Raw genomic sequence first — 9,263 nt, forward strand, 5'->3', positions numbered from 1 at the left:
GACTGCCCTACAACCTCCACCACTGCCTGGAGGACTACCTGTGGTAGTGCTACCTGTCCCTGCTCCCAACTGCCAAGGAGGACATCACTGCCAGCATTGATGCCTTCCTCAGGGTGTGATAGGTCCATGCCTGCCCACCTGTGGGGACATGGGATGCTCAGTAAATTTCTGATCTGTGTCCCACCCCTCTTCATGCTGTGGGTGTGGGGAACCCAGGGCCAATGGAGTGTGGATGGGCCAGGCAAGAGGTGGAGCCAGGTGGCAGGCCCAAGGGCAGGGGGCAGGGGTAGGGACTGGGAAATCCTTCCCCCCAGTGCAGGACTTACCACATGTCCGGGGCTGGTGAGGCTCATGGCTTGGTGCAGGCCTCCCCATCAGCATGGGTGAGTGACTGAGCCTGGTGTCCATGGCCCATGGTGTGCAGTGGGCTGGCATCCAGCCAGGTTCTCCCCCGGGAGGAGCTAGCACTGCTGTCAGCCAGTGGTGATGTTGCTGGCTGCTCCTTGTGGCAGGGTCTAGGGCTATACCAAGGGTGAGGCAGCTGCTGGTGAGGGCTCCCTAAGCTGCCAATGGATGCAGCAGTCAGGGAGGGGTCAGGGCGGGGCAGAGGCTCAGGCAGGCCACCTCTGCTGGTGACAGTCACAAGGGTTCTGCCTGGGTCCCAGGGCACCAAAATACAGGTCAGCTCCCACATAAAGTCCATGGTCTTGTGGGCAAAATTGGACTGATGGTTGTAGTTGCTCATGGCCATCCATTATGTTCGCAAGGCCTTGACCTTAATGCAGCACTTCCATGCCAACCAGGAATGCCCTTGCTCCCATATCCCATGCTGCAGCACCTAATAAATGTGAGTGTTTGAGCACCTGCCCCCACATGAACTGCCTCTGTATGTCGGCAGGGCCCCAGAGTACCATGAGGTCACCATCCTCCTCCTGGGTCCAGTTGGGAGCCCAGGGGGTTGGCACAGGAGTACACACATGGGCAGGGCTGGGGTTCAATTGGGAAGAACTTGATGACATGTTGTCCCATGCTGGCTTTCTGGGCCCCCATGACTGTCCCTGTAATGCCACTCCTGGACAACTGATAGCAGTGTCCTGCACAAGGGCATGCCCAGGGGCTGAGAGCCACGCAGCAGAGGCATTTTACCATGGGACTTTAAAACATAGGAGACACTGTATGGGTGAGCAGCATCAGGGAGCAGGTACTGGCCCTGCTGCCAGAGACAGCCAGGCAGCAGCAGTGGGGGGATATCAGGGCTAGGCAAAGGGCTGCAGCAAGCTGCAGCCCTTTGCACTACTCACTTGTGACCAAGCAGCAGCTGTGGAAAGGGAGTAGGCCAGGCAGAGGCAGCTTGTAGCCTGTCCAGGGGGGCACATGCGGCCTGTACTGGTCCTAGGGAGAACACAGGTTACAGCAGGCTTCTGTGCAGTGTGCCCCAAGGCACAAAATGGCTGAAGGCTTTTATACCCTGCAGTTAGGGGCTTTCAGAGAGCAGTCCAGCCCTGGAGCAGGAAAGGCAGCCAGCCAGGATCCCTGGGGATGGGCTCAGGCCAGCCCTCTAGTTGCTGGGCAGATCGAGCACTAAATTAGTGCTGGGTTGCATCTACACATGCGTTAGTGCACATAAACTAATCACAACTAAATTTGATACCTGCGTTTGCATTTACAGGTATCAAATTTAGTTGTGATTAGCCAATTTTACTGTGCAGTAAGGGTGCGCATATGTAGAAGTGCAACCATAATGCACAGTAAACTAGGCTAATGCGAATTAACATGTCTTATGTAGAGGCACCCTTTATTGATTTAAATCCTTGTCTGAAATTATGATTTCCTTGGAACCAATTGCTGTTTTGTCACTGCATGGTACTACCCTCCACAAGCTTTTGAAAGAGAATCAAATATAAGTACAAGCTTTTGAAAGAGAATCAAATTAAGTCTTGAGCCTATTAGGTATGGCTGGAGAGAACTGGTGAGAGAATAGCTGAATTATGGGATCCCAAATAAAATTGAAAACACGGGTCTCAGAACATATTGCACTATAAGATCATTGAGTAATTCAAATTAAAGCAGAATGTAGTCATTTGCCTGTCAAAAATATTTTACTAAGAATTCAAGGGTTGGGGGGGGTTGTCTATAAAGCCCTGACTAGTTAGAGCTCTACTTATCTTTTTGAGTAATGCCACACATCTGTGATCAGCAGAGGCATTTAAGCAAGCAGTTTCCTGATTTAACAGTGAAACACAGGCCAGTGAATTTTCCTTGTGGTCTCCTTAGTACTAGAACTTTAACTTGACCTAATAAACACCTGTTACACTTTCAAACTCATTGACAGGGATCCTGGTTTTCTCTGATTTAGAAAAAAAATCCCCAATTTTCAGTTAAAAATCCACATTCTCCCCCCCCAACCCCATACCTATAGTGATATGTATGATATACATATACAGAGAGGGAGTGATGTTTCCTTTTAATCATTTAAAAATGTGGATTTAGGGTTACTTTTTTAAACTGAAAATTGGGAATTTTTTTTTTTAAAGCAGAGAAAACCAGGATTCCTACTCATCTATTTCCCAGGGCTTTTGCTGAGTGACTGCCTGAAGGTCATCATATCATAGAGGATAATTTCCAGAAAAATCATTGGCTTAGATGCTGGCCCACACTGCAACTTCTTTGGATTACTGGAAAAACCAAAAAAGCAGGAAATTTGACTAAAATTGACAACTTTCCTTATTCAGTAGATTCATTGGCCAATACAAAGCCAGTGCAGCAGGATGTACACTATCTGCCCCATGGCACTAGTGCCCCATGGAACTAGTGAGATAGTAGCTGAAATAAAAAGATATTGGAGCAGGGAGTGGGCATGGTTAAAGTCCTCCAGCAAGCCAAAAATAGCAGAAGAGTCTCAGAAAGGAAATACAGCTAGTGCAGGTTATGACAGTTTTCAAGTTTTAAACTGCACCATAAAGTGAATCAGCCCTGCTAACAAATGGACTGCAAAGCTATATTCTTCTGCATGTTCTTAGGCACCTTTAAGGATGGAACACATTGACTGCATCCAGACATGTGCGGACATTGGTTCCCCAAGAACAACTAGTGTCAGCGCACCTTGTGCCGCTACTAGTTGTCCTCAGGGAACCCCCGGTGCCACGTGCATGCCCATGCATGGCAGGTTACTCAGGATGGGATAGGGGACGCTGCAGCTAGGGCTGGACTGACCCCAGAAGCCTTACTGTAGGTTCTGGGGGCCTTCTGGGGGTGCAGCAGTAGCCACCCTACTACATGGAGCCTGGATGGCAGTGGAGTGTGGCTCTGGCTGGCCAGGCTCTGGTTTCAGGCAGCGCACACTGCTGAGGTGTGCATCACTCCACCTTTTTTCTCTGCACTGCTCCCTTGAAGTGCAGATGACAACCCAATGCTGGTGCTGGCCCCAGCTGGTAGTGGCAGCCTGCATTCATTTCACATGCAGATCCAGGGGCCTGCATCCCCCACCCCCAGGAAAAGTCTGGTACAGCCCTGCAGCCCTCCTGGGAGGCACAGGCCCCCAGATCTATGCATGGGATGATAGCATCCTGCTGTTCCCAGCTGGGGCCAGCAGCAGAACCAGTCTTCCCAGCACTTGGCATGGGCTGTGCCAAGTGCCAGTCCCAGCCAGCAGCAGCAGTCTGTTGTCATCCTGTGTGCAGATCCAGGGGTTCTTGCCCCCCAGGATGAGTCTGACACAGTTCTGCAGCCCTCCCAGGGCACATGGGCCCCCAGATCTGCATGCAGGTTGATGGCATGCTGTAGCTGCCAGCAAGTGATACCAGTTTTGCTTTGAACAGTTTGAGGTGCAGTTTCACAAAAAAATCCTGCACCTATCTGCTTGAAACTTGTCAGGCTTCATGCCCTAAGAAGGGGCTGCCATCCTAGCAATTTTCATCTGAATCACCCAAAAAATGACAAGGTTATAGATATTTTAGTGATTCCCCATTATAGTCTACGGCTGAATCTCTGAAACAGCGTCAAAATTCTGAAACAGTTTTGTCCGAATTGAATTGGGACAGTGATATGAAACACTGAATCAAATCACTTTCCCTCCAAAATGGCTGAATGCAAATCGCAACAAAGCCATTTCACATAGCCCTAATAGCTACAGATAGAAAATGATAAAGAGAAACCAAGCAATTAATTTTTTTCTTAAAGGTAGCGCACAGTTTTTAGGAAGAAGAATATTAAAGACACACATGCAACATTTCTGCTACACAGTTAGCACCATTAAAAGTTATAGAATGTAATTGAGAATCAGAGCCTCAAATGATGGAAGTCAACTTCTGTCCATTATTTTCAGTAGAGAGACACTGATTTCTACTCACTGCAATTTTATCTCTAATCTATCAGTGCCTGGTATAGTCTCACTATTAAGAACCTGCTGCTTAGAAAGGCTGCACTGAATTAAAATAATTGCCCAATTAAGGTAGTCCTCAGATATGATTTCAAAGCATGAAATGGGTATGTAAGAACATAAAAATGTAAGAGTTAAAAAGGCTGTAGAGGGGACCAAGCAAACTATGGGCTGGTGAGTTTCGTGTTCCTACAAAATTGGTAGGGCACGCCCTGATCAGTGCACAAGTGCAGTTTATGGCGCATGTGTACCTATTCCCCATGCTGCTAATTTGTAGTGCAATGGGAGGTTTTTGATACCAAGCGATCCCGGTGTGGAAAAAAGATGCCTCTAGGAAAAGCAGCAGGGTGCATGTGGCAGCTGTGTGTGCCACTAGAAACAGCCTGGCAGTCCCAAGCCATGCTCTAGCTGTTGGTCAGGCTCTGAGCGACCGACTCAGCACTGTCTCCGCCCTGGCCCCCAGAAGCCCAGGTAAGGCTGCTGGCGCCAACAGAGGTGCTAAGCCCCAGCTTCCCCCACCCCACCTTGGTCAATTTGCCACATGCCAGAGCACACATGTAGGGGTGTGCCCTGGGATAAATAGCAGTGGCACAAATATGTACCAGTTCTATTTGTCGTGTGGGAAATGTGCACCCCTGCGCATGCACACCCATCAGCATGCACCCGTAGAAACAAAAATTTTAAAAACGAATTGTTCAGCAAAGGGACCTACTAGAGTTCTTTGAGGGTGTCAATAAGCAGGTGGATCAGGGTGATCCATTTGACATAGTATATCTGGACTTCCAAAAAGCCTTTTACAAGGTCCCCCATCAGAGGCTCTTAAGAAAGTTAGGTAGTCATGCAAATACAGAGAGCATCCACTCAGCTAATGGCCATCACAATATAGGTATAGTTTAGGTTATTTTTGCACTTATTTACATTGAATTTCATTTGCCATTTAGTTGCCCATTCACTCAATAGTGCCAGAGCCTTCTGGAGTTCCTCAGAGTCTCAGTCTTTACCACTTTAAATTCCTCACAGTCTCTCGCAATCTTCACCATTTTGAATAATTTTGTATCGTCTGCAAATCTGGCTACCTTGCTACTCACTCCTTCTTCCATATTGTTTACAAAGATGTTAAAAAGTGCTGCTCTCAACACAGATTCCTGTGGGATCCCACTGTTTACTTCTTTCCATCTCAAAAACTGACCATTTATGCTCATTCTTTCTTTTCTATTTTTAAGCCAATTTCTAATCTCTCTTACTACACTCAAAAGAGAATTGGGAGTTGCTATGAACAGTTTGCTAAAAGCATCAGCTCAGTACTCAGCAGCTATTGAAAAGGCAAACAAAATGTTAGGAATTATAAGGGAATTGTAAGCAAAACATGAAGTATCATTATGCCCCTTTATAAACCCATGGTGTAGCCACGCTTTGAACACTGTACCCAGTTTTGGTGCCCACACCTCAAAAAAGGAGGTACAGCAACTCGATCAGATACAGAGAAGGACAACAAGGATTTTCAGTGATATGGAGGCTAGGCCTGTTCAGTTTAGGGGACCATGATAAGGGTTTATAAAATATTAAATGGTGAAGAGAAAGTAAATAGGGATTTATTATTTACTATTTCTCACAATGTAAGAACTAAAGGTCATAAAATGGAAGTAGCAGGTAGTAAGTTTAAAACCAACAAAAGGAAGATCTTTTTCACAGAGTGTGTAAAATGTGGAACTCATTGCCACCAGATGTTGTGGAAGTTGATAGTTTATTCAGATTCAAAAAAGGGATTGGATGAATTCTTGGAGGAAATTCTAGATCAATAGAACCTCCTACATTAGTAGCTATTGATCATGGGAGTTAGGGATACAGCCTCTGAATCAGAATTTCCTAGACCCTTAATGCTGGACAAGTTGGAGATAAGCAGTGGATAAAACCCTTGTCTTACACTGTTCATTCTCCCTTCAGCATCTACTTTCTGGACCATGTGACACAGGAACTACCATCTGAATCAGTCTTAGGTTCTTATAAGTTAGCATACTGGGTCAGGCCACAGATCCATTTAGCTCACTATCCTGTGGGCATGGACAAATATCCATTTGGAATGGTGTCAGAAGTGGAGGGGGAGCTACTGGTCAGGAATGGGCAGTCACTGTTAAATTGTAACGATTGTGTGTGCACAAGCCTAGAGTAAATATTCAAAATGGGTCCAACTTTGACCAACAAAAGGAGCCACTGGAGATGACAACGAAATGCCTTCCCACAGGATTATGTGCTAATACTGATCCTTTTAAACATATATATGAATGACCAACCCATACAGAGTAATATGAGGAACTTCATGTATGCTGATGATCCAAGCATCACATTGCAAGAGAAGGACTTTGCTACTGATGAGAACAGATTGACATATGCACTGAGCAGTCTCGCAGATTACTGTAGTATGAACCAGCTTCGCGCTAACCTAAACAGGTAACAACTTTTCACTTATTCCATAGAGAAGCCAAGCAGAAATTAAACATAATCTGGAATGGAATCCCACTAACTAATCACCCGAACCATGTACTTGGGGGTTACACTGGGCTGAACACTTACCTTCAAAGTACATGTAGAGAAGATGAAAGGGAAAGTCAGCACCTATAAAGAGGTACTTGGAAAATTGATCACCTCAAAGTGAAACCAGCTACAGTATGAACCACTGCTACTACCTTGTGTTATTCCACTGCAAAGTATGCATGTCCAGTATGGGAATGATCAGTTCATGTCAAGAAAACAGATCAAGTTCTAAATAACAGCTGTTGTGAAGTAACAGGATGTCTAAAGCCAACACCAAAGGATAGCCTGTACTTACTGGCTGGCATTGCACCACCTGCTGTCAGAAGAAAGGTAGAGAGCTAAAAAGAAATATCTATCATTGCATCTACTCCATGGTCACACAGAAGTAACTAAACACATTAAAACGCTAAAGAGCGTTGTGACCAGTGTTGAGCTGTTGAACACAGTGGCTGATGTGGCACAACTGCGGTTATGGAAGGAAAGATTATGTGCAATCAGGAGCCCTGAAATAGACCTGGAGCCCTAGGAGGACCTTGCAAGAGGGGCGGATCTAGACTGGCCAACATGGTGATGCCTGATCCTCCTGCACATGCAAACTTGAAGATCAAAAACAAATATGACGAAATGGGTCTATTTTAATGACACAAACTTTTGTGAGTGTGGTGAAGTGCAGACTAAGAAACACATGCTTATTTGCTGACTCCTTGATGAGACCTATATGAAGGAATACCTTGCTACAACTATGGAAACAGCAACTTCTCATGCAAGATTCTGGAAAAACATCTAGTTCATGACAAGGACACAAGAAGAAGAAGAAACCTGGGTGAAGAGGGGTTAAATTGGAGCTATTCTGGTACATTTGTATCACTCCCCAACTCATGCACAACTATTGAAACTGCTCCTTTTGTCCATATCCTGCATCTCTCATTGACACAGAGCAGATGATAAGGGGAAGAGAATTTATTCAGTGCCTCTCTAGGCTGAAACTATCCCCTGCTCCTTTCTTTTTCAGCATCTAGCATTTAGAGGCCTAGAAAATCTTAATTTGGAACCTGCAGTGGTACTAGTAAGTCAACCACTGACATACCTGCCCTACACAAATCTCTCATTCCGTTTTGAAGCTGGTAAAACTGTTGGCCTCTACAACACCTTGTGACAGTGAGTTCCACAAGTTAATTATACACTGTGGCTAGGTACAGATAGTCTGTCTAAGTTACACAGTTTTCTGTAAGCAGCCTAGTTTAGAGGAGTGTGAAAAAGAACCTTATGCTTTTTAAACCTGTTGCTTAATCATTTCATCATATACCCCCAAGTTCTAGCAGCATGTGGTTATTAAATATCAAAAACCTAATCACTTCCTCCACACAATTCATTATTTTATAGACCTCTTTCATGTGTCTCCTCAGTCATCCTTTCTCTTAGCTGAAACATCCTATCCTATTTAGCCTTTTCTGCTTAGGAAAAAGACTAAATACTCCTGATTATTCTTGATGCTCTTCTCTGTAACTCTTCTAGTCCTATTCTATGCTTCTGGAGGAAGAAGGACTAGAACTGCACTCAGGATTCAGCTTATGAGCATAGTATACAACATCTATTGAATTCAAATTATTTAATCATGGTATCTCAGTACATCAGCCTTTGTTCTTGAAAAGCTATCAACATTTTTCAAATTTGGATATATAACATGTTTAAGAGTTTTTTCTTTGAACCATTAAAATTTGGTTATTCAAAGCCAGGGATATAAAAAGATAAAGAAACTTAAACTTCTTACTCCCCTGAGATCCAGAATTAGGTTTAATCTACAATGATCATGTCACTTGTTTTTTTCTACAGATAAAACTTACCCAAAAACAAGTTCTACTCAAAGTACTGCAAGCAGGGAACTTGATGCTTTTTTTTTTTTAACTACAGTGCAATAATACTGAGGGAAGTCTCAAGTTGACTAAGAAGGAAGTAAGGTAGGGGTGAAAACTGATTTCATTCCATAATATGTAAGGTAACTCAGTTAACTCTGTGGCATCTTTCCCCTCTTAATTTACAGCTTGGACAAAATGCTGTATATAATAACAGAATCTTATGTCTCTTGTCAGGCCTGGGTCTCTGTCCTCTTCCTAGTGCAGAAAGTGGTTTTGGCTCTGTCTTCTGGGTGCACCTTCAGTTGCCAGTACCCACTAGCTAGATCAAGGGTGGAGAACTGTTGCGCTTTAACCAGGACATCTAGTGTGTCATCAATATGAGGTAAGGGATAGAAATCCTTTATGGTCATATTATGCAGTGATAATCCAGAAAGACCCTCAAATCTCCCCACTTCTGCATTAACACCACAGGAGCAGTCCATGTGCTGACCAAGGAC

General features: G+C 44.7%; 1 protein-coding gene and 1 long non-coding RNA gene across 2 annotated transcripts in view; one reads left to right on the forward strand and one right to left on the reverse strand.

The window, feature by feature from the left end:
* Window positions 1-9,263, reverse strand: part of KCNT2 (potassium sodium-activated channel subfamily T member 2) — a 451,804-nt gene that overhangs the window by 227,336 nt on the left and 215,205 nt on the right. The gene's annotated exons all lie outside the window — the stretch shown is intronic.
* LOC109287086 overlaps window positions 1-9,263 on the forward strand; it is a 56,899-nt gene that overhangs the window by 9,986 nt on the left and 37,650 nt on the right. Inside the window, exon 2 of the long non-coding RNA XR_002094762.1 lies at window positions 7,131-7,135. This is a non-coding gene — a long non-coding RNA (uncharacterized LOC109287086). The remainder of the gene's footprint in view (window positions 1-7,130; window positions 7,136-9,263) is intronic.

Source organism: Gavialis gangeticus, unplaced genomic scaffold (assembly GCF_001723915.1).
Source record: "Gavialis gangeticus isolate Ggan-Ray unplaced genomic scaffold, GavGan_comp1, whole genome shotgun sequence".
Taxonomy (NCBI): Eukaryota; Metazoa; Chordata; order Crocodylia; family Gavialidae; genus Gavialis; species Gavialis gangeticus.